Here is a 25,963-nt window from a genome sequence, read left to right as displayed (position 1 = left end):
TACTATAAACAGAATTATAAGAAGAATTGTAAACTGTACTATAAATTATAAACAGTACTAGATAGCTGATTGTGTGAGCTGGATATCCAGGTTAACTTTGTTGGACATACGAACAAATTGGACCCATGAACACACTCTCAGAACTGAACTTGTTGGTATATAGGGGACTCACTGTTGAACACTTTGGTATGGTCACTTGAAAGTCTTAATAACATTTGAAGGAAGTGTTCCTCATTTTTATTTTGTACTAGGTCCTGAAAATTGTGTAGCCATTCTGCAAATTATGTAGGAAGGGAGCTGGGCCTTCTATTTTTATTTCTTTGTGTCTTTCCTGATGAGAGATGAAGATGGTTTTCTCTCCCTGCTCGGCCTCTTTCCCACTCTGCTTTTTCTCCTTTTGGTTAAGCCAAACCTATACAAGGTATTTCTTTATCCATTAATCTTTTTAAAAGGCCGTGCTGTCTTATCACAAATGTTGGTGTCTAAAAAATTAAACTTGGTTCAAATGCAGCCTTTCCACCCTGGATGTGTTTCTGCCAGTAAGAAAAAGAGAGCCGGGGAAGGAAGAAGGAAAGTGTTTAGAAAAACTGAAGAAAGTGTGGCAGAAATACTGGCTGGGAGTCTCCACAGCGGGAGAAGCCACACACAACTCTGGATCAAAGGAAGAAACCTCAGGGAAGATGAAAGGGAGTGATAATTGTAAGTGGAGACAGAGTTTCATAATAGAGGTGATAATAACAGGCATTTATCTGTGAACCTGAGGGAGAGTTAAAATTGAGAAGGGTGGGTGGTGGCCCGAGGATGGTCCCTGGACTTACCTCTTCTGTGGAAATTTTCGTTCTTTCCAAGTTATGTCTATTTCTCCTCTTGGGTGTTAAAATCAAGCTTTTTCCAACAAAAAGATATTTCACTGAGGTATGGACTTATGTTTTTAAACATGGACCGTAATGAGGACAGGAGATGGTTAGCTGAGAGAAAGGAAGGCTGAATTTGGAGTGTGAAGCCGGTGGCTGAGCTGGGTGTCAGGCTGTAAAGGTGACCTTCAGGAACTGGCTGAGCTCCACTGTGTTCTAACCCTGACCATGTCTCGGAACGGGACCCGGAGGGCGGGCTCACCGTCCTTGTCCCATGGGATGGGGTGTGAGGGGACCTCATTCTCCCCTGGCCAGGCCGCTGAGTGACAGTCACATTGGCCGTCATTGCTCGGAGCTGTTCTGGGCAGCAGGGAACCAGGCACCGCAGCTTAGAAAGGTAGGTGGAGTAGGGCCTGCTGTGAAAAACACAGGCTCTTGGAGATTTAAAATATATTTTTCTTCCTATCTTTGGATGGATAGATGTAAAAGCCGTGTGATAGATGAGGCCCAGGAAAGGGAGCTGTCATCAGATGCAGAGATTCTGCCCCCAGGCGCTGAAAGGATGCTCTGGTTCCTGTTGTTTCTCTACCCCCCGACCTTTGCTTGGACATAATTGGATTAAGAATCACTCTGTGGAGATCTGGACAAACCATTCTGGGCTTCTTAGGGAGGGAAAAGTATTCTGTAAATACAAAGTCTGACCTGGCTGGAAAAGAATAATTTTTAAAGCTTAGAAAACTTGGCAGCATGTGTGTGTTTGGGTCCTGAGTTTTATTAAACTAAGTGATGAATGACTTCCAGGCAATGAGGCAGAGAGGCTAGAGAGAAGTTTCCAAGTGGTTGCCAATATGTCTAGAGCAAGGACACCAGATCCATGTTCCCCAGCTGCTTTTTTGCTAAAATGCCCTTACATTGTAAAAGTTGCTCTTTTTTTCTGTTTTAACAATTTTCAGACTCAGAACAGGGTTGCTGATATGTGATTTTAAAAATATTGTGCATACACATGCCGTCATTGATTCAGTGGACATAAGTCTGAGCAAACTCCAGGAGACAGTGAAGGACAGGGAAGCCTGGCAAGCTGCAGTCCGTGGGGTCGCAAAGTTGGACACGACTGAGCGACTGAACAGCAGCAACACAGTTCTGAAAGTACCTTGTTATGAAACAGTATGCATTTAAACTTTTTTCGAGTGTTTGTGAAGTCAACTTAGGTCTGCTTTAGAAAGTAAAACTATATTTGTGTGTTAAGGTAAAAAATTCTCAGCAAGTCAAATATTTAAAATATCTAAGGAAATGATGACAATAGCGGATAGAGGTCATTGTTGGATGGCAACTGTTTAAATTCAAAAGACATACATCAACTCTGTTCTCTCCTTTAAAACATATCTGAGCCTTAATTAAACACCTATTTTTAGCAGAAGGTTTTACTAATGTTCCACTAGAGGGCAGCATTTGATAAGGGTTTGATATATGGATTCACGGTGTATAGCTATCTATCATTGAAGTTTAATTTGTTTTTTAAACAATGATAGTAGTAGAAAATACGTATCCTGCTTTCAGTAAAGAAGCTGTGCTGTGCTTGGTTTCAACGTGGGGTAAATAGTCCTTAAAGCAGCGTATCCTGAGTTGAAGAGGGTGTGTTTGTTTTGTAGTTTTCAAGATGAAAAAGCAATCAAAGGAACTAAAAACAATTTAGGTGGTACTTTACAAGGGCTGGATTGATCCCATTGGCTTGCTAAAAAGGAGTTTGGTTGTTTTAACTCAATCTCCAACACACTATTTACCCTCCCTGGGAAACCATCCAAATTTGGCTGCATTCCATATGCTAGAAAAAGCTTGGAGCTGGAGCCAACTGTGGGTTTGACTGAGGTGGCAGAATAGCCCAAGGAGAGGTTGCAGGCTGCTTCCCAGGGGCCAGAAATGTCCTAGCTGCACCCGTGGGGCGGTAGTGATTGGGAAAGTGGCAGATAGGTGTGCCTGGCTCATAGATGTTAGTCAATAAAGATTGGTTTTTCTTTTACACACTTGCTGTGCAATTGTATCCTGTCTTGTGGTGCTGCTTACCTTATTACAATTTTAAAAATTAAAGAAACTCATGCACACGATAAACAAACAATGTAGGATGGAACATGATTGAAACTGCCTTTCTGACCTCCCAAACCAGACCCACTGTCCAGAGGTAACCACCAGCAATGATTTTTTGGCATATCACGCAGAAAATGTTCTTGCAGAAAGATGCTTATATCATTATATGTATATGTGATACAAATAGGTGCAAATTATATAGACATTAGTCTGTACTTTGTTTTTTTCTGTTCCACGATGCATCTTGGACAGCTTCCATATCTTATGGCTTAGCTTTTCATTTCCCTAGTGAGACATACTTCTCAATGGCAGAAACTTCATTTTTTCCCCTTTTCCTTTTTTGCCTCAGAATGTCAGGGGGATTACTGTCATCATTCTAGGTGTTTAACAACCATTTTGAGGATAAAGAAGATGTCATGTATACATATATGTGTGTGTGTGTGCACGTGCATGCATGCTAAGTTGCTTTAGTTTTGTCTGACTTTTTGCGACCCTATGGACTGTAGCCTGCCAGGTTCCTCTCTCCATAGGATTCTCCAGGTAAGAATACTGGAGTGGGTGGCCATGCTTCCTCCAAGGGATCTTACCCACCCAGGAATCGACCCTGTATCTCTTACATCTCCTGTATTGGCAGGCAGGTTCTTTACCACTAGATCACCTGGGAAGCCTATATATATGTGTGTGTGTGTGTGTGCATACAATGGAATATTATTACTCAGCCATAAAAGAGTGAAATAATGACATTCGTTGCAACATGAAGGGAGCTGCTACTGCTGCTGCTAAGTCGCTTCAGTCGTGTCCGACTCTGTGCGACCCCATAGATGGAAGCCCACCAGGCTCCCCCGTCCCTGGGATTCTCCAGGCAAGAACATTGAAGTGGGCCACCATTTCCTTCTCCAATGCGTGAAAGGGAAAAGGGAAAGTGAAGTCACTCAGTCGTGTCCGACTCTTAGCGACCCCATGGACTGCAGCCTACCAGGCTCCGCCATCCATGGGATTTTCCAGGCAAGAGTACTGGAGTGGGGTGCCATTGCCTTCTCCAATGAATGGAGCTAGAGATGATCATATTAGGTGAAGTAAGTCAGAGAAAGACAAATATCATGTGATACCACTTTTATGTGGAATCTCAAAAAATGATACAAATGAACTTATTTACAAGACAGAAATAGACTCACAAACATAGAAAACAAACTTAGGATTACCAAAGGGAGAAGGGGAAGAGGAGGGACAAATTAAGAGAATGGGATCAAAAGATAGAGACTACAATATATAAAATAGACAAACAACAAAAACCTACTGTATAGCACACAGAACTCTATTCAATATCCCATAATAACCTGTAGTAGAAAAGAATCTGAAAAGCAATGTTTATATATTTTCTCTTTCTTAAAAAATTTTATTTATTTATTTATTTTACTTTACAATATTGTATTGGTTTTGCCATACATTGACATGACTCTGCCAATGGTGTACATGTGTTCCCCATCCTGAACCCCCCTCCCACCTCCATCCCCATCCCATCCCTCTGGGTCATCCCAGTGCACCAGCCCTGAGCACCCTGTATCATGCATCAAACCTGGATTGGCGATTCATTTCTTATATGATAATATACATGTTTCAATGCCATTCTCCCAAACCATCCCACCCTTGCCCTCTCCCACAGAGTCCAAAAGACTGTTCTATACATCTGTGTCTCTTTTGCTGTCTCACATACAGGGTAATCGTTACCATCTTTCTAAATTCCATATATATGTGTCAGTATACTGTATTGGTGTTTTAATTTCTAGTTTACTTCACTCTGTATAGTAGGCTCCAGTTTCATTCATCTCATTAGAACTGATTCGAATGTACTCTTTTTAATGGCTGAGTAATATTCCATTGTGTATATGTGCCACAGCTTTCTTCTCCATTCGTCTGCTGATGGACATCTGGGTTGCTTCATGTCCTGGCTATTATAAACAGTGCTGCAATGAACATTGGGGCACACATGTCTCTTTCAATTCTGGTTTCCTCGGTGTGTATGCCCAGCAGTGGGGTTGCTGAATCATATGGCAGTTCTATTTCCAGTTTTTTTGAACTGTGGTGTTGGAGAAGACTCTTGAGAGTCCTTTGGACTGCAAGGAGATCCAACCAGTCCATTCTGAAGGAGATCAGCCCTGGGATTTCTTTGGAAGGAATGATGCTAAAGCTGAAACTCCAGTACTTTGGCCACCTCATGCGAAGAGTTGACTCATTGGACAAGACTCTGATGCTGGGAGGGATTGGGGGCAGGAGGAGAAGGGGACGACAGAGGATGAGATGGCTGGATGGCATCACTGACTCGATGGACATGAGTCTGAGTGAACTCCGGGAGTTGGCGGTGGACAGGGAGGCCTGGTGTGCTGTGATTCATGGGGTTGCAAAGAGTCGGACATGACTGAGTGACTGAACTGAACTGAAGGAATCTCCACACTGTTCTCCATAGTGGCTGTACTAGTTTGTATTCCCACCAACAGTGTAAGAGGGTTCCCTTTTCTCCACACCCTCTCCAGCATTTATTGCTTGTAGACTTTTGGATAGCAGCCATTCTGACTGGCGTGAGATGGTACTTCATTATGGTTTTGATTTGCATTTCTCTAATAATGAGTGATGTTGAGCATCTTTTCATGTGTTTGTTAGCCATCTGTATGTCTTTTTTGGAGAAATGTCTGTTTAGTTCTTTGGCCCATTTTTTGATTGGGTCGTTTATTTTTCTGAATTGAGCTGCAGGAGTTGCTTGTATATTTTTGAGATTAATTCTTTGTCAGTTGCTTCGTTTGCTATTATTTTCTCCCATTCTGAAGGCTGTCTTTTCACCTTGCTTATAGTTTCCTTTGTTGTGCAAAAGCTATAAACTCAAAATGGATTAAAGATCTAAACATAAGACCAGTAACTACAAAACTCCTAGAGGAAAACATAGGCAAAACACTCTCCAACATAAATCACAGCAGGATCCTCTATGACCCACCTCCCAGAATATTGGAAATAAAAGCAAAAAAAAAACAAACAAATGGGACCTATTTTCTCTTATTAATATATATTTTCTGAATCACTTTGCTGCATACCTGAAACATTGTAAATCAACTATATTTCAATAAAAAATTAAAACAAAAACAAAAACAAAAATAACTATTCTGAGATTGTTTGGCTGGAGTGTTAGTCTGCTCCTGGTGAGAAAGAAGGAGGAAAGTTTATAATCATATTAAGGAATTTGTTTTGTTCATTTCCAAAAGACAAGAACTGCAAAGGGTACATTGGGTCGTCTTGTCTAGTACTTTTCTCAGCTTCTTACACTTGAAATTGACTGCAAAAGCCTTGCATTATTTTGGTCTGCGGGTTGCCCCAGGTCTTTTCATTTGCCACTCAAGAGTGAGCTGTGCCTTTGAATTGGCAGGTGTTCGTAATCTCATTATTACGACTGGATGCCCTGTGCTAACAGGGTATAAAGGGATCCTCAGATGCCAAAGATGGCGTTCACATGGGTCTAATATTCATGCTATAGAGCACTGGCAGTGGTCCTTCATCTTAAAGAGTGTGTGTTGGGAGCGCTGAAATCGCATGCCAAAATCTTAGCACTTTTTACCTTTTATCCTTTGTTTAGCTTTTATAGCCTTGATTTGAGGAAACTTTTCACTCCTAAAAGATCTGTGAATTTCTTCATTTAGAAATAATCATATCTAGAGACTTGATTGTTGTGTAACCTCTCAATTTTTTTCCAAGTCCTTGCATAAGGAACTAGAGGGTGTTATGCTAACTGACATGTCAGAGAAAGAGACTATATGATTTCACTTGTAGGTGGAATCTGCAATACAAAACAGAGGAACAAGTGTAACAAAACAGAAGTGGTGTTATAGACACAGAGAACAAACAGGTGGTTGCCAAAGGGGAGATGAGTGAGGGAGGAAAGACACAGGTGAGGGAGATTTAGAGGTACCGGATTCCAGTTGTAAAATGAATGAGCCATGGGTATGAAATGTACAGTATGGGGAAGACAGTCAAAAACTGTGTAGTATCTCTGTAGGGTGACAGATTGTAATTAGACTTGTGGTGATCATTTTGAAATGTACAGAAATGTTAAATCACTATATTGACTAATAGGAACTAATATAGTGTTTTGGGTCAATCATACTTGATAAACAAACTCCTAGAAAAAGAGATTGAATTTGTGGTTACCAGAGGTGGGGATGGGGAGAAAGGGAATTGGATGGATGAAGGCAGTCAAAAGGTACAAATTTCCAGTGTTAGATAAGTAAATACTAGGGATGTAATGTACAACATGATAAATACAATTAACACTGCTGTATTATAAGTGGAAGCTGTCCAGAGAGAAAATCCTAAGAGCTGTCATAACAAGGAAAAATATTTTTTCTATTTCTTTAATTTTTTATCTCTTTGGGTTGATGGCACAACTTTGGTTCTATAATTTGCATTCAAGCCAGCAGACATTGAGGGACCTCTGTGTGCAGAGATGCGTCATGGTTGCCTGGCTCTGGGAAAGACAATATAGATAAAGCTCAGTTTCTTTCCTGAGCAGATCTGAGGGTGATGGGGACCACAGCTGTATGGACAGTACTTCAAGGGAGGCTGCAAATGTGCTCCAGGAAGAGACAAAAAGAAGTGATGAGTTCACACGGGGGATGACATTGTGCTTTCAAAGAGGTGTGTTTGAGTTGGTTTTTCAAGGGTTTGAAGATCTTGGTTGACCAATCACAATTAGTGGAAAGATCTTCTAGATTTATAGACACTTGCTAATGATGACACAGTCGAAAATGACAAACAGTCTGTGTCTAGAGGATCAGGTGAGTGGAAGAGGCTGGAGGCAGATCGTGTCTACATTCAGAAGAGCTTTAATTGTCATGCTCCAGAATTTGGGATGGAAACCCTGGGAAAATGCCATGCAGCGGATGATTGGATGGATGATGACAGGTAACATAGGGAATTCCCTAGTAGTTAGGACCTGGCACTTTCACTGCCATGGATCTGGGTTCGATCCCTGGTCAGGGAACTAATATCCTGCATGCAAGCCACTAGATACCACCGAAGCAAACAAACAAACAAACACAAACCCCAAAACCCAAACAAACCAGGGAACATAGGTGTCCAGGGAGGGAGACAGGATAGAATTATGTGGGCAGGGCCTTATACATACTGAGTTTAGGGCACATCAGAGACTTTTCACTGATGGTTTCTGAAAAGATTTGGGGGAGTTCAAGCGGGCCGGGGATGGCAATGAGTGAGTAAAAGATTAACAAAGTATGTTCTTCTTTATGAGAAAAAAAAATGGCCTTAGGTTACCTTTATTGCTCTGCTTCCCTGGCAATCTGACAGAAATGGATGCTAGCTGTGTTACCAGGCAACACTGCTTCTGGTAAGAATGACCCATGGTTGGTAAGCTGCATGTGGACTAAGATGTCCGTAAATGAATATAACTGCCTGGTGAGAAGGCACAGTTTTGGGCTTCTCCTCATCGGGACCAGGAGGCTGTGGCTCAAGGACTGACGTATGGGGCTTCTCCCCCACCTGCATGTTTCCAGGCTCTCATCTCTGACCTATGACATACACCTTTACAATTAGCCCCTGGTCAACTGGGAGCATTTCCACTGGTGTACTGCTTCCTGCCCAGGACCCCTAGTACAGCCAGCACCAGGTGAGGCTCCTTGGGTCCTGTAAGTTCCCTTAGCTGAGCCAAAACTACAAAGAATGGACATTGCAGGAGTAAATATTGGATGTATTTATATGTGACTGGCAAAAAACCTTAATTTCTTCTTTCTGCCCCTGCAAGAATATTCTGGCTTTGTGTGAGCAACATTTTCCTCCACTGAATCCCAACAATGATTGAGGTATATGTCCTTAGCATCTAGTACAGTCAGGGGTAGTCTCATGGCAGACACTTGGTCAATAATTGTTGTATAACTAGTATCAATAAGTAAATATTACCTTCCATATTTCAAGTACTCTGTTAGTTGCTGGGACACAAATACATGTCAATATAGCCCGTCTCTCAAGAACTTCACATTCTACTAGATGGAAGGTTATATTTAAACTCTCACATTTTTCTATCTTTCTCCCTACCAGTTACTCGCTAATTATCCTCCCCCTCATCATCATAGTTTGCACGTACTGAGCACATCTCTGCCAGAAACTATGCTTGGGGCTTTATACAGATTATCTAGCTAAATCCTCATAACAGCCCTATGAGGTAATTTCTATGTTTCCCCATTTTACAGATGAGAAACTAAGTTTGTGGAACCAGGATTCAAACCCTAAAGTGTGACTCTAGAGTCCACTTTGTTTTTTATTTTTCCATTTTTAAAAAAATTGAAGTCTACTTGATTTACAGTGTTGTGTTACTCTCTGGCATACAGTAAGGTAATTCAGATACATATATATATATATTCTTTTTCAGATTCTTTTCCACTATAGATTGTTACAAGATATTGAGTATAGTTCCCTGTGCTATGCAGTAAGTCCTTGTTGGTTATCTATTTTACATATACTAGTATGTAACTGGCGGAGAAGGCAATGGCACCCCACTCCAGTACTCTTGCCTGGAACAACCCATGGATGGCGGAGTCTGGTGGGCTGCCGTCTATGGGGTCTCATAGAGTCGGACACGACTGAAGTGACTTAGCAGCAGCAGCAGTAGCAGCAGTATGTAACTGGAGAAGGAAATGGCAACCCACTCCAGTGTTCTTGCCTGGAGAATCCCAAGGACGGGAGCCTGGTGGGCTGCCATCTATGGGGTCGCATAGAGTCGGACACAACTGAAATGACTTAGCAGCAGCAGTATGTAACTGGTAATCCCATCCTCCTAATTCATGTTTCCCCTCCCCTCTTTGGTAACCAGAAGTTTGTTTTCTGTGCCTCTCAGTCTGTTTCTGCTTTGTAAATAAATTCATTTGTATCATTTTTTATATTTCACATAAAGTGATATATATTTATCTTTCTCTAATTTATTTCACTTAGCATGATAATCTCTAGGTCCATCCATGTTTCTGCAAATGGCATTATTTCATTCTTTTTATGGTAGATCCCACCTTCTTAATTACTCCACCATTCTGCTTCTTGCTGCCATCACTTCAATAATACTTAGGTGACATATTTTAGGCATTTATCTGCTTGGGTCATAAGAAGAACAAAACTACATCTTGTGTATGTCTAGAAGGAAAGCAAAGCCAATTATTCTTTGACTGTTTCATATGTACTGTGGATTTAGGACTGATGTCATAAAAAGTCTAATTCTCATATACAAAATTGCTAAGTGGGAAATCATTTAAAATTGTGTGTAAGGCTTTAAAAATACACATGAGGCCAAAAACCAAACAACCCAATTTTAAAATGGGCAAAGGACCTAAGAAACATTTTTCAAATGAAGATAGACAAATGGCTAACAGGTATATGAAAAGGTATAAATACCACTAATCATCAGGGAAATGTAAGTCAAAACCATAATGAGATAGTACCTCACATCTCAAAAAATGAAAACTAGAACTACCATATGATTCAGCAGTCCCACATCTGAAAATGTATATGAAGTAAATAAAATCAGTATTCTGGAGAGACATCTGCAATACCAAGTTAATCGCAGCTTTCTTTACGACAGCCAAGACACAGAAACAGCCTAAGGCCCCATGGATGGACGAATGGATAAAGGCGTGGCAGGTATATGCAGGGGGATATTATTGCCCCATGGATGGATGAATGGGTAAAGGCGTGGTAGGTATATACAGGGGGACATTATTTAGCCACAGGAAAGAAGGAAATTCTGCCATTTGTGACAACATGGATGAAGCTGGTGGGCATTACACTAACGTGAGATAAGCCAGACAAAGATAAATACTATGTGATTTCACTTATGTGTGGAATCTAAAAAAGGAGAAGAAAGAGAAATTTTCTAGAAGAGCAGATCTTGTCTTCTCACCACACATACACACACACACCACACACATAAGGCAAAAACACACACGAACAAAGGAAATGTTGAATTCAAAGTTAGAAATTTATGCCTAATATATTTTAGATAGGGCTTCCCAGGTGGCGCAGGTGGTAAAGAACCCTCCTGCCAATGCAGGGGATGTAAGAGACGCGGGTTTGATCCCTGGGTCAGGAAGATCCCCTAGAGGAGGGCTTGGCAACCTCCCCCAGTATTCTTGCCTGGAGAATCCCATGGACAGAGGAGCCCGGCAGGCTATAGTCCATGGGGTCACAAAGAGTCAGACACGACTGAAGCGACTGAGCACACATGCACGCATATTCTTTAGATAAGGCTCATGGAATAGGACTTTTTGGTTTTACCTTACCTTCCACATGCTGACTTATTTTATTTTATACTGATGGAAACCTCAGATAATTTTATTTTAAACTTTAATTATGCCTTGAAGAATTTTTCGAGTGTTGTTATGGGGCTCAAGTGCTGTAGAGTGTTCTACATACTAATACTGAATTTTTTCAAGCACAGGGAACTGGAAAGACTTTAATCTAATTTTTATTGGTAGTGCTTGAAAATGCTGGAGAGACCCTATTTCTCTTTCCTTGTTTCCCTGACAGGCTCTCCTTGCTCTCTTCTGTCTCCCCTCTTCCGTCCTCCTCTAGTTTACTTGGGAAAGACAGTTTGGTCTCACTCCTGGCCCAGCCAGGCCCGTGTGAAGGCCCCACCGTATTGTTTGGCTCCTCAGCTCCTGGGTCTGCCTTTCCCTCCCCCAGCTCTTGTAGAGACTTCTGGGGAGAGGTGACAGAAAGTTCAAATACATTCCTGTCCCCAGATCACTATGACACTGTGAATACAAGGCTGTGTGCTTAGGTAAGGAGTCAGTTCAGTTCAGTTCAGTTCAGTCTCTCAGTCGTGTCTGACTCTTTGCGACCCCATGAATTGCAGCACGCCAGGCCTCCCTGTCCATCACCAACTCCCAGAGTTCACCCAAACTCATGTCCATCTAGTCGGTGATGCCATCCAGCCATCTCATCCTCTCTCGTCCCCTTCTCCTCCTGCCCCCAATCCCTCCAAGCATCAGAGTCTTTTCCAGTGAGTCAACACTTCACATGAGGTGGCCAAAGTATTGGAGTTTCAGCTTCAGCATCAGTCCTCCCAATGAACACCCAGGACTGATCTCTTTTAGGGTGGACTGGTTGGATTGCCTTGCAGTCCAAGGGACTCTCAAGAGTCTTCTCCAACACCACAGTTCAAAAGCATCAATTATTCGGCGTTCAGCTTTCTTCACAGTCCAACTCTCACATCCATACATTACCACTGGAAAAACCATAGCCTTGACTAGATGGACCTTTGTTGGCAAAGTAATATCTCTGCTTTTGAATATGCTATCTAGGTTGGTCATGACTTTCCTTCCAAGGAGTAAGCGTCTTTTAATTTCATGGCTGCAGTCACCATCTGCAGTGGTTTTGGAACCCCAAAAAATAAAGTCTGACACTGTTTCCACTGTTTCCCCATCTATTTGCCATGAAGTGATGGGACCAGATGCCATGATCTTCGTTTTCTGAATGTTGAGCTTTAAGCCAACTTTTTCACTCTCCTCTTTCACTTTCATCAAGAGGCTTTTTAGTTCCTTTTCACTTTCTGCCATTAGAGTAGTGTCATCTGCATATCTGAAGTTATTGATATTTCTCCCGGCAATCTTGATTCCAGCTTGTGCTTCTTCCAGACCAGCGTTTCTAATGATGTACTCTGCATATAAGTTAAATAAGCAGGGTGACAATATACAGCCTTGACAAACTCCTTTTCCTATTTGGAACCAGTCTGTTGTTCCATGTCCAGTTCTAACTGTTGCTTCCTGACCTGCATATAGGTTTCTCAAGAGGCAGGTCAGGTGGTCTGGTATTCCCATCCCTTTTAGGATTTTCCACAGTTTATTGTGATCCACACAGTCAAAGGCTTTGGCATAGTCAATAAAGCAAAAATAGATGTTTTTCTGGAACTCTCTTTCTTTTTCAATGATCCAGTGGATGTTGGCAATTTGATCTCTGGTTCCTCTGCCTTTTGCCTTCCAGCTTGAACATCTGGAAGTTCATGGTACACGTACTGCTGAAGCCTGGCTTGGAGAATTTTTGAGCGTTATTTTGCTAGCGTGTGAGATGAGTGCAATTTTGCAGTAGTCTGAACATTCTTTGGCATTGCCTTTCTTTGGGGTTGGAATGAAAACTGACCTTTTCCAGTCCTGTGGCTACTGCTGAGTTTTCCAAATTTGCTGGCATATTGAGTGCAGCACTTTCACAACATCATCTATCAGGATTTGAAATAGCTCAACTGGAATTCCATCACCTCCACTAGCTTTGTTTGTAGTGATGCTTTCTAAGGCTCACTTGACTTCACATTCCAGGATGTCTGGCTGTAGGTCAGTGATCACACCATCATGATTATCTGGGTCATGAAGCTCTTTTTTTGTACAGTTCTTCTGTATATTCTTTCCACCTCTTCTTAATATCTTCTGCTTCTGTTAGGTCCATACCATTTCTGTCCTTTATTTAGCCCATCTTTGCATGAAATGTTCCCTTGGGATCTCTAATTTTCTTGAAAAGATCTTTAGTCTTTCCCATTCTGACATTTTCCTCTATTTCTTTGCATTGATCACTGAGGAAGGCTTTCTTTCTCTCCTTGCTATTCTTTGGAACTCTGCATTCAGATGCTTATATCTTTCCTTTTCTCCTTTGCTTTTCGCTTCTCTTCTTTTCACAGCTATTTGTAAGGCCTCCTCAGACAGCCATTTTGTGTTTTTTTTGCATTTTTTTTCCATGGGGGTGGTCTTGATCCCTGTCTCCTGTACAATGTCACGAACCTCATTCCATAGTTCATCAGGCACTCTGTCTATCAGATCTAGTCCCTTAAATCTATTTCCCACTTTCACTGTATAATCATAAGGGATTTGATTTAGGTCATACCTGAATGGTCTAGTGGTTTTCCCCACTTTCTTCAATTTAAATCTGAATCTGGCTATAAGGAGTTCATGATCTGAGCCACAGTCAGCTCCTAGTCTTGTTTTTGCTGACTGTATAGAGTTTCTCCATCTTTGGCTGCAAAGAATATAATCAATCTGATTTCGGTATTGACCATCTGGTGATGTCCATGTCTAGAGTCTTCTCTTGTGTTTTTGGAAGAGAGTGTTTGCTATGACCAGTGCGTTCTCTTGGCAAAACTATATTAGCCTTTGCCCTGCTTCATTCCGTACTCCAAGGCCAAATTTGCCTGTTACTCCAGGTGTTTATTGACTTCCTACTTTTGCATTCCAGTCCCCTATAACCCAAGTAAGATGGTAGGTGTTGCAAGAGGGCATCAGAGGGCAGACACACTGAAACCATAATCACAGAAAACTAGCCAATCTGATCACACGGGCCACAGCCATGTCTAACTCAATGAAACTAAGCCATGCCATGTGGGGCCACCCCAGACAGGAGGGTCATGGTGGAGAGGTCTGACAGAATGTGGTCCGCTGGAAAAGGGAATGGGGTTTTTGAGAACCCCATGAACAGTGTGAAAAGGCAAAATGATAGGATACTGAAAGATGAACTCCCAAGGTCGGTAGTGCCCAATATGCTACTGGAGATCAGTGGAGAAATAACTCCAGAAAGAATGAAGAGATGAGCCAAAGCAAAAATAATACTCAGTTGTGGATGTGACTGGTGATAGAAGCAAGGTCTGATGCTGTAAAGAGCAATATTGCATAGGAACCTGGAATGTTAGGTCCATGAATCAAGGCAAATTGGAAGTGGTCAAACAAGAGATGGCAAGAGTGAACGTCGACATTCTAGGAATCAGCAAACTAAAATGGACTGGAATGGGTGAATTTAACTCAGATGACCATTATATCTACTACTGCAGGCAGGGATCCCTTAGAAGAAATGGAGTAGCCATCGTGGTCAACAATAGAGTCCGAAATGCAGTACTTGGACGCAATTTCAAAAACAACAGAATGATCTCTGTTCGTTTCCAAGGCAAATCATTCAATATCACAGTAATCCAAGCCTATGCCCCAACCAATAACGCTGAAGAAGCTGAAGTTGAATGGTTCTATGAAGACCTACAAGACCTTTTAGAACTAACACCCAAAAGGAGTCCAAGTGGGACACTTTGGAGAGTGAAGCAGACGCTGTTAGCAGTTATACCAGGACGTCATACAGACACAAAGTGGCAGTTCCAGGCAAGCTGAGATGAGCGGTCACCTTAGTACTGGAGGCATTTCCTGAAGGTTTGTGGACAACAGGAGGGAAAAACAGGGCAAGTGACAGCTTGAACTCGACTATCACTCACTTATGGTCTTCTGGAAAGCTCCTCAGTGTCCCTACTCTAGGAGCTTCCTGGTTTCCTCAGACTGCACCCTGTTGTTCATGGCTCAGGTTTGGGTAGGAGGAGGGATAGATGTGAAGGGTCCTGTTTCCTGCAATGTCCATTAGGGTAACCATTGGTCACATTTGGAAATTTAAATTTAAACTAACTAAATAAAAAGATTCAGTTCCCTGGTAATGTCACCACCTTTCAAGAATTCACAGGCTAACATGGCTAGTGGCTATCATGTTGGCTGGCATAGATGTAGAGCATTTTCATTATCTCAGAAAGTCCTGTTGGACAGCATTATTTTTTCCTCTAATCTCCCCACTTCCATTTCTAGTCCCGGGTCCTTTATTATTTCCTCCTTCCATACACACACACACACACACACACACAAGTTCAACTGTGCAGATAACATCTGTTTATTATGTGGCCTTCCCAGATGGTGCTAGTGGTAAAGAACCTGTCTGCCAATGCAGGATAGGTGCCTGCATAAGAGACTCGGGTTTGATCCCTAGGTCGGGGAGATTCCCTGGAGAGGAGGGCAGAGCAACCCACTCCAGTGTTCTTGTCTGGGAAATTCCATGGACAGAAGAGCCTGGTGGGCTACACTCCATAAGGTCACAAAGAGTCAGACACAATCAAAACAACTTAGCATGCACATTATGTAGACAAATTGGCTACTCAGTCTTGCCCAAAGGGTCTCTTCTTTCTACTAAAAAGAACTATCAATGTTCCCCAAGGTGTTTTCCTCAAAACTAAAGATCCCTCTAGCTAGAGATGAATGATCCCTCTCTGCCAGAAGGCAGAAATATCTACAGTTGGTTCTGGTTTCTTTAAAGTTATGACACTGATTTTCGAACGTGACATTTGGAAGCATTTTTATTACTTTATCATTGTATGGTGAAGAAAGAAGTAGAAGAAGTTCTAAATCAAATACTTTGTTTATTTGGCTATAAAAAGTAAAGAGAAGAAAATGAAAAAGAATTACAGCTCAGCCTTCGGCACAACGTCAACTTTTAAATAGAAGACATTTGACTTGTACTGGGGAAAAGTCTGTACTATGTTAAATAATCTTGCCAGATGGCCGTCCAAACAAATAAAGTGAAGCCAAACAGGCCAGATTTACAGTTTCAGTGCAGTCAAAAATAACTTTTCTATTATTGCTGTTCAGTCACTAAGTCACGTCCAAGTCTTTGCGACCCCATGGACCGCAACTTCAACATCTCCTGGAGCTTGCTTAAACTCATGTCCATTGTGTTGGTGATGCCATCCAACCGTCTCATCCTTTGTCATTCCCTTCTCCTCCTGCCCTCAATTTTTCCCAGCCTTAGGGTCTTTCCAGTGAGTCAGCTCTTTGCATCAGGTGGCCAAAGTATTGGAGCTTCAGCTTCAGCATCAGTTCTTCCGATGAATATTCTGGATTGATTTTCTTTAGGATTGACTGGTTGGATCTCCTTGCTGTCCAAGGGACTCTCAAAAGTTTTCTATTATTAAAAGTAAATAATTTCATGTTAAGGTGTTGCGGTTTACATAACAATTTGGGGTTGTGAGACATGCTAGAAAATAGCTATATTGCACAAAATGGCAAACATATGCCCAAGAAAGAGGCTATTCCCTTTGTCTAGGCAATTCCAAGGGTGCAAGCTTATAATCCAGTTTTTCCAAATGATTATCAGATTGTTAAACTTTTAGGGTTTAAGCTTCTGTTCAGAAACATTTGTTGCTTGTATCTTCTCAGAAAACCACCTTCCTTTCATTGCTATCCCCTCAAAAAACTTAAAATAGAACAGTCTTTTGGACTCTCTGAGAGGGCGAGGGTGGGATGATTTGGGAGAATGGCAATGAAACATGTATATCATATATGAAACGAATCGCCAGTCCAGGTTCGATGCCGGATACAGGATGCTTGGGGCTGGTGCACTGGGATGACCCAGAGGGATGGTATGGGGAGGGAGGTGGGTGGGGGGTTCAGGATGGGAAACATGTGTATACCCGTGGCGGATTCATGTTGATGTATGGCAAAACCAATACAATATTGTAAAGTAATTAACCTCCAATTAAAATAAAAAAATTTATAAAAAAAATTAAAATAAACAAATCTATTAAAAAAAAAACGGAGATGCTGCTCTTCATTTTTTTTTTTTTTGTAACTCATTGTTTTGAGAGAAGATCTGACTCCATGTGACTGAAGTAGCCTTGCAGTTTTATTCTGTTTATTCATTTAATAAACTTTCAAGTGCATTTTGATGGCTCTTCCTCCCAAGTTTGTTTGGAATTTAGGCTTCCATTTCTGCCTTTGGTAGGCTAGATAGACAGAGGCTATGACATTATGTACAAGGAAAGGGATGTGCCCAAGTCACTACTGGAAATTTGGATCAACCACCAGCTGAATGTGATAAACTAAGGTGCATGAGTTTGGAAAATAATACATAAGAAAAGATGATCAATATTGAGTACAGTAAATCTACATACAAACCTTGAAGTTGCAAAGATGTGAACTTTCAAAGATGTGAACGTGTGTTCTCATGTCCAATCACATAGGTAAATTCACTGTTCTGGCACACATTGTCACACCCATGCATCCTCTACAAGTGGTTGTGCTTTTGTGCACTTTATGATACAGTACTGTATAGAGTACAGTAGTCCAGGGTCTTTATTTCAAGCCCAGGATGTCCAGTGAAAGTGAAGTTGTTCAGTTGTGTCTGACCCTTAGCGACCCCATGGACTACAGCCCACCAGGCTCCTCCATCCATGGGATTTTCCAGGCAAGAGTACTGGAGTGGGGTGCCATCACCTTCTCCCAGGAAGTCCAGAAGCAAGTGCAAAAACAGTGGTGATTTAGCCAGTAGTGCTAAGAAGGGCCAGCTGTTGTTCTGGACTACTGTCCATTTCAAGGTACTGTTCTGTAAGATTAGAAATCTTTTCTTTATATCTTGTGCTTGTTTTTATGCATTATTTGTGTGAAAAGTATTATATGGTACTATATAACTGATTTGGCTTCTCTGGTGGCTCAGCAGTTAAGAATCCACCTGCAATGCAGGAGCCACAGGAGACCTGGGTTTGATCCCTAGGTTGGGAAGATCCCCTGGAGGAGGGCATGACAACCCACTCCAGTATTCTTGCCTGGAGAATCCCATGGACAGAGGAACCTGGCAGGTTACAGTCCATGAGGTCTCAAAGAGTTGAACACAACTGAAACGACTTAGCATCCACATATAACTGATTGTGTTAGTTGGGTACCTAGACTAACTTTGTTGGATTTGAAAAATTGGGCTTATGAACGCTCGGTTGGAAGAGATCATGTTTGTATGTAGGCGTTTTACTGTACAAACACTCTGGGTACCTAAGATTTAGTTCCTGTTTCCTACTTGGATCTCCTTCCTTTGTATTCATTCATTCATGACCCATTGTATGCTATGTACTAGAGAAGCAGCAAGTAAGATCAGCATACTCCCTGCCTTTACAGAGCTCTCGGGCTGTGACTGAGAGAAACCTCACCTCTGGCAGGGGCGGAAGGCTTCTCTGAGGAGGAGGTGAGGAATTAGCCAGATGAGGGGGTGGGGGTGGACGTGAGGGCAGGGAAAAGGACAGTAAAATGCAGAGAGAGCTCTCTAGGCAGAAGGAAAAACAAGGACTAACGCCGGAAGGGAGACAGGATGTGTGTGTAAGGGGCTGGAGGGTCAGCAGGTGTCATGGGGCGGGTGCCTTTGAACATAGCTGAAGTGGGCAGGGACTCATATATGCCAGCCTGGGCCGGATCCAGGTGGAACTAGTGGTAAAGAACCCATCTGCCAATGCAGAAGATATAAGAGACTAAGGATCGATCCCTGGGTTGGGAAGATCCCCTGCAGGAGACCATGGCAACCCACTCCAGTATTCTTGCCTGGAGAATCCCAGGGACAGAGGGGCCTGGAAGGCTATAGTCCATAGGGTTGCAAAGAGTCAGTCACAACTGAAGGGACTTAGCATACACTCACAGGTAGGATCTGGAGTTGTATCCTAAGAGCAAAGGAAATTTGCCAAAGTACACAAAATAGGAGTTACACATCAGATTTCTGTTTTTAAGATCTCAGTGGCTTCTGTGAGGAGAGTGCTTTGAAAGGATGCAAAAGTGGCCGAGGGAGATCTGAGGAAGTACAGGTCATAGATGATGAGGGCTTCCACCTCGGTAAGCAGAGGAAACAAAATTGAGTACATTTAAGAGATATTTGAGGAGGGCATGGCTACCCACCCCAATATTCTTGCCTGGAGAATCCCATGGACAGAGGAGCCTGGCAGGCTACAGCTGATGGAGTCACAAAGAGTTGAACACGACTGAAGCAACTTAGCACGCACGCATGAGATATATAGGAGGTAAAATCCAATGGACTTGGTAAAATCCAATAGATTTGTGATGAGAAGAAAAGGAGAAGGTGGGGTCAAAGATGACACTGGGCTGGGAGAAGTATAGGATGCTATAAGGTAAAAATTAACTGGGGAAGGGAAGGAGGAATTCCAAAGAGGCAGAAAGGACAGTGAGGAGCAAAGCTCGGGCCTGGTCTCACCAGAGGTCCTGCAGGAGCAGGAGGTGTGAGCAGTGCCAGTACATTTAGGGTGGGCCTGAATACAGTCAAGTGGGTCTGTGCCCTGATCTCCAGTGGATGCTGCAGACAGTGGCCATCTTGGCACCAGAGAGTCCATGCAAGCGAGATGGTATGGCAAAGCCCTCCAGGAGGGAGGGCGAAGCGTTGAGACAGACCAGGAGGCTGAAAGAGTCCTAGAGGGAGTAACATGGGACATTATCAGAAGTTAACCATGGACTGTGCCAGCTAGAGACCATAGCAGAGTCACGATGGATGATGAGTCAAGAGCGGATGATGGTCAAAAAGAATGAAATAATGCCATTTGGAAGCTACATGGATGGAGCTAGAGATGATCATACTCAGCAAAGTAAGTCAGAAAGAGAAAGACAAATATCATATGATATCACTTATACATGGAGTCTAAAATACAACACAAATCAACATATCTATAAAACAAAAATAGACTCACGGACATAGAACATAGAACAGACTTGTGGTTGCCGAGGGCTGGTGGGATGGGGTGGGAAGGACTGGGAGTTTGGGATTAGCAGAGGCAAACTGTTAAATATAGGGTGGATAAACAACAAGGTCTTACTGTATAGCACAGGAAACTATATTCAATATCTTATAACTAAATGAAAAAGAATATCTGTATTAAAAAAAGAATGGATGATGGGATGGTAGAGAGAGGAATCCAAAGACCAGGTGGAATTAAGTTCACCTTAGATGGAAACACATGACTTTCTGGGACCAAAGACTGTTCCATGTTACTATCTCCATGCCCACTTGCATGCTCAGTCGCTCTGTCCTGTCTTATTCTTTTGAGACCCCATGGACTGTAGCCCTCCAGGCTTTGCTATCCTTGGGATTATCCCAGCAAGAAGACTGCAGTGGATTGCCATTTTCTCCTCCCGGGGATCTTCCTGACCCAGGGATAGAACCTGCGCCCCCTGCATTGGCAGGTGGATTCTTTACCACTGAGCCACATGGGAAGCCCTAGTTCTATGCTTGATCAGGTGTAAATGCCCAGAGAAAAAGGAGGCAGGGATAACTTGGGTTAACTGAGTTTAATCAGGAAAAAAAGAGCCTTGAGACGATCCATAATTTTATAACAATTCAGTAACTAATGGTAATCAATTCTGGAAAATGGCTGAGTTAATTGTAAATGAGATTGAGACAATTAGCTAGCTATTGGGAAGAAAAAATACATTTTAAACTTTACCTATATCAAAATACTCTAGATAGAAAAAAAAAAATGCCATAAGTAAAACCTGAAAGAAAATATAAGGGAGTATTTCCTGATACTTAAATGTTAGGGGCTCATCTAAGCTATAAGTAAGATGTGAAATTAAAAAAAAAATTGGCAGATAATGATAAAAAGATTTTAAAATTTGCATGCAAAAATGTCTGATGACTGCGTTTAAAATGTACATAAATTGGGTACTACTTAGCCATAAAAAATGAAATATTGCCATTTTTAGCAATGTGGATGGGCCTAGAGAACATTATGCTTAGTGAAATAAGTCAGACAGAGAAAGACATACTATAATTACTTATATGTGGAATCTAAAAAATAATACAAATGAATGCATATGCAAAAGAGAAACATATATGCAAAATCAGAAAATAAATTTGTGGTTATCAAAGGGAAGAAGGAAGTAGGGAGGGACAAAATTAGGTGTATGGGATTAACTTTGCTGGAGAGCTCTTTACCATCTGAGCCACCAGGGAAGCCCATATAGAAAACAGATGAGATTAATTCTTTGTCAGTTGCTTCATTTGCTATTATTTTCTCCCATTCTGAAGGCTGTCTTTTCACCTGGCTTATAGTTTCCTTTGTTGTGCAGAAGATTTTAATTTTAATTAGGTCCCATTTGTTTATTTTTGCTTTTATTTCCAATATTCTGGGAGGTGGGTCGTAGAGGATCCTGCTGTGATTTATGTCAGAGAGTGTTTTGCCTATGTTTTCCTCTAGGAGTTTTATAGTTTCTGGTCTTACGTTTAGATCTTTAATCCATTTTGAGTTTATTTTTGTGTATGGTGTTAGAAAGTGTTCTAGTTTCATTCTTTTACAAGTGGTTGACTTCAGTTCAGTTCGCTCAGTTGTGTCCGACTCTTTGTGACCCCATGAATCACAGCAAGCCAGGCCTCCCTGTCCATCACAAACTCCTGGAGTTCACTCAGACTCATGTCCATTGAGTCAGTGATGCCATCCAGCCATCTCATCCTCTGTCGTCCCCTCCTCCTCCTGCCCCCGATCCCTCCCAGCATCAGAGTCTTTTCCAATGAGTCAACTCTTCGCATGAGGTGGCCAAAGTACTGGAGTTTCAGCTTTAGCATCATTCCTTCCAAAGAAATCCCAGGGCTGATCTCCTTCAGAATGGACTGGTTGGATCTCCTTGCAGTCCAAGGGACTCTCAAGAGTCTTCTCCAACACCACAGTTCAAAAGCATCAGTTCTTTGGCACTCAGCCTTCTTCACAGTCCAACTCTCACATCCATACATGACCACAGGAAAAACCATAGCCTTGACTAGACGGACCTTTGTTGGTGAAGTGATGTCTCTGCTTTTGAATATGCTATCTAGGTTGGACATAACTTTCCTTCCAAGGAGTAATAGTTTTCCCAAAAATATACAAGCAACTCCTGCAGCTCAATTCCAGAAAAATAAACGACCCAATCAAAAAACGGGCCAAAGAACTAAACAGTCATTTCTCCAAAGAAGACATACAGATGGCTAACAAACACATGAAAAGGTGCTCAACATCACTCATTATCAGAGAAATGCAAATCCAAACCACAATGAGGTACCATTTCATGCCAGTCAGAATGGCTGCTATCCAAAAGTCTACAAGCAATAAATGCTGGAGAGGGTGTGGAGAAAAGGGAACCCTCTTACACTGTTGGTGGGAATGCAAACTAGTACAGCCACTATGGAGAACAGTGTGGAGATTCCTTAAAAAATTGGAAATAGAACTGCCTTATGACCCAGCAATCCCACTGCTGGGCATACACACTGAAGAAACCAGAATTGAAAGAGACATGTGTGCCCTGATGCTCATCGCAGCACTGTTTATAATAGCCAGGACATGGAAGCAACCTAGATGTCCATCAGCAGATGAATGGATAAGAAAGCTGTGGTACATATACAAAATGGAATATTACTCAGCCATTAAAAAGAATATATTTGAATCAGTTCTAATGAGGTGGATGAAACTGGAGCCTATTATACAGAGTGAAGTAAGCCAGAAAGAAAAACACTAATACAGTATACTAACGCATATATATGGAATTTAGAAAGATGGTAACGATAACCCTGTATGCGAGACAGCAAAAGAGACACTGATGTATAGAACAGTCTTTTGGACTCTGTGGGAGAGGGAGAGGGTGGGATGATTTGGGGGAATGGCATTGAAACATGTAAAATATCATATAAGAAACGAATCGCCAGTCCAGATTTGATACACGATGCTTGGGGCTGGTGCACTGGGATGATCCGGAGGGATGGTACGGGGAGGGAGGTGGGAGAGGGGATCAGGATGGGGAACATGTGTACGCCTGTGGCAGATTCATGCTGATGTGTGGCAGAACCAATACAGTATTGTAAAGTAATTAGCCTCCAGTTAAAATGAATAAATTTAAATTAAAAAAAAAAAGAAAACAGATGAGCAAAAGGATGTACTCTATATCACAGGGAATTGTATCCATTATCTTATAACAACCTATAACGGAATACAATCTGCAAAACTACTGAATCTCTACGCTGTACGTTTGAAATTAACACAATATTGTAAACCAACTATAGCTCAATCAAAAAATGCACATAAATTGAGATAATTATTATAGCAAATAAGGCAGAAATTTAAAGCCTAACAATCTACAGAATACCTACTAATACATAAGGGTAAGGTTTCAAATGGTAAATAGGCAAAGGACGTGAATTGACATGTTATCAATAGAAATTATACATGGTTGACCTAGAAAAATGTTTAATACCATCAGTTAATATTCAAGAAATATAATTTATTTCTTTAAATTTTATTTTTTCAATTAAAAAAAATTTTTTTTGGCCATCCTGTGTGGCATGTGGAATCTTAGTTCCCCAATCTGGGATGGAACCTCTTCTCCTGTAGTGGAATCATGGAGTCTTAACAACTGGATCATCAGGGAAGTCCAAGAAATATAATTTAAAAGAAGAATGATGTGCCTTTTAATATATATCAACTTAGGAATGATTTTAAAAATGATAACACTCATCTCAGTTGAGCATACAGGAAAACATCCATTTTGCTGATGGGAGAGAAAATTGAGCCAGATCATTTGGAGAGTAATTTGGCAATCTGGATTAAGGGTTTTAAAGAGTTTAAAATTGGAAATAACCTATGTTTTCCAAATAGGGGACTATTTTAAGAAATCAGTATATATCTGCATACTGTACTATTACCCAGCCATTAAGATAGCTACAGGCATTTGAAAATATTTAATGACATGAGAAAAATGCATATGCTATAACATTAAGTGGTTAAGAGCAATGTACTGAATTATATAAACAGTGTGATCACAACTATGCAAATAAAAATGCACAGAAATAGTTTGAAAAAAAAAAGGCAGCAATGTACCCAGGCTTATTTTTGAGTGTTGTAGTTATCAGTGATTTTATTTTCTTTCTACTTTTTTGCACTTGTATTGTGTGGAAGAATTCTAAATTGGAAAAAATTAGAAAATAATCTTTGTTAGAAGTAAATATATACTCCTAGCTTTTATGTAACTTAACTAATGGCTCCTTGTTCTAATAGTTTCCAGATGATTTTGCTGACTAATGCATTTGTCTCAGGGTATTTAAGTGATGACACTATTGATGACTCATAAACTTTTATGGCCCTCAATCTATGTCAGGCAAAATTTAAAATAATTTTCACTTATTAACTCATTTAGAATTCACATTACTCATATGAGGTAGGTCATATTAATACCACATTTTATGGTGCAGGAAATTGAAGCACAGAGAGGTTAACTAATCTTCCGAAGGTCACATTGCTAGTAAATGGTGGAGCTGAAGTTTGAACTCAGGTAGTGTCACTTCAGTGGTCCTACCCTCTGAACTCCTCCCAGAGAATAAATAACCTTGTCTTTCAGAAAGCTAGCCAACAATAAAGGCTTATGAAAACAAGTTAGCATCAGATAACATTGTTGCTGCTGTTCAGTCACTTAACCGTTGGGTCTGACTCTTTGTGACCCCATGGAGTGCAGCACGCCAGACTTCCCTGTCCTTCACTATATCCCAGAGTTTGCTCAGACTCATGTCCGTTGAGTTGATGATGCCCTCCAACCATCTCATCCTCTGCCGCCCCCTTCTCCTCCTGCCCTCAGTCTTTCCCAGCATCAGGTCGGCTCTTCTCATCAGGTGGCCAGAGGATTGGAGCTTCAGCTTCAGGATCAGTCTTTCCAATGAATATTCAGAGTTGATTTCTTTTAGGATTGACTGGTTGGATCTCCTTGCAGTCCAAGGGACTCTCAAGAATCTCCTCCAGTACCACATTTCAAAAGCATCAATTCTTTGGTGCTCAGCGTTCTTTAAGGTCCAACTCTCACATCCAAACAACATTAATAAATATAAAAGGACATTCTTGGGTCATGAATCTTATCCATGAAATAAGAGAGTTAAACTAGATGATCTTTAATATCCCTCAGATGTAAATTCTGTAATTATATTTATTAGCAATAAAAACAGACTTTCATTTACTATACTAGGCATGACAGCTATTTTCTCCCTCCCCATCACAGTCTTGCCAACCACACACTTTTTAAGTAGAGAGCCTCCCATGTGAACCCTGATGCCACTGAGCCCAGCTGATTGGAGCAAGGAAAGATATTTCGCCCAAGCCTGGCCAATGATTTCTGAGTTTAGGATTGGTGATACAAAATTCTAGCACACTTTTGACCACATGTGCAGTGAATTCAACGTTGGTCTCTTGTGGCCATTTTTCATCTTCTGCCCATTTTTCATCTTGTGCTAGAGAAGCAAAGATGGCAGCTATGTAGAGAGAGAAGAAAAGAAAACTACAGAGATGAGTCCTGATTCTGCCACCTCATGGAGGTGAGGGGACAGGACTGGGAAGGTGGGGAGTGTGGCTTTCTTGCTTCCTAATGGCTTTCTCAATCTTGGTTCTA

General features: G+C 41.5%; 1 long non-coding RNA gene across 1 annotated transcript in view; it reads left to right on the top strand.

Annotated features, from left to right (window-relative positions):
- The window catches only part of LOC147359293 (uncharacterized), a 42,942-nt gene that overhangs the window by 653 nt on the left and 16,326 nt on the right, over positions 1-25,963 (top strand). The window contains exon 2 of the long non-coding RNA XR_015140689.1: positions 25,810-25,889. This is a non-coding gene — a long non-coding RNA (uncharacterized LOC147359293). The remainder of the gene's footprint in view (positions 1-25,809; positions 25,890-25,963) is intronic.

This window comes from Bos grunniens, chromosome 14 (assembly GCF_055505025.1).
Source record: "Bos grunniens cultivar Pamir isolate PY7600 chromosome 14, Bosgru_T2T1.0, whole genome shotgun sequence".
In the NCBI taxonomy this organism is placed as follows: Eukaryota; Metazoa; Chordata; class Mammalia; order Artiodactyla; family Bovidae; genus Bos; species Bos grunniens.
This window is presented reverse-complemented; position numbering and strand designations above follow the sequence as displayed.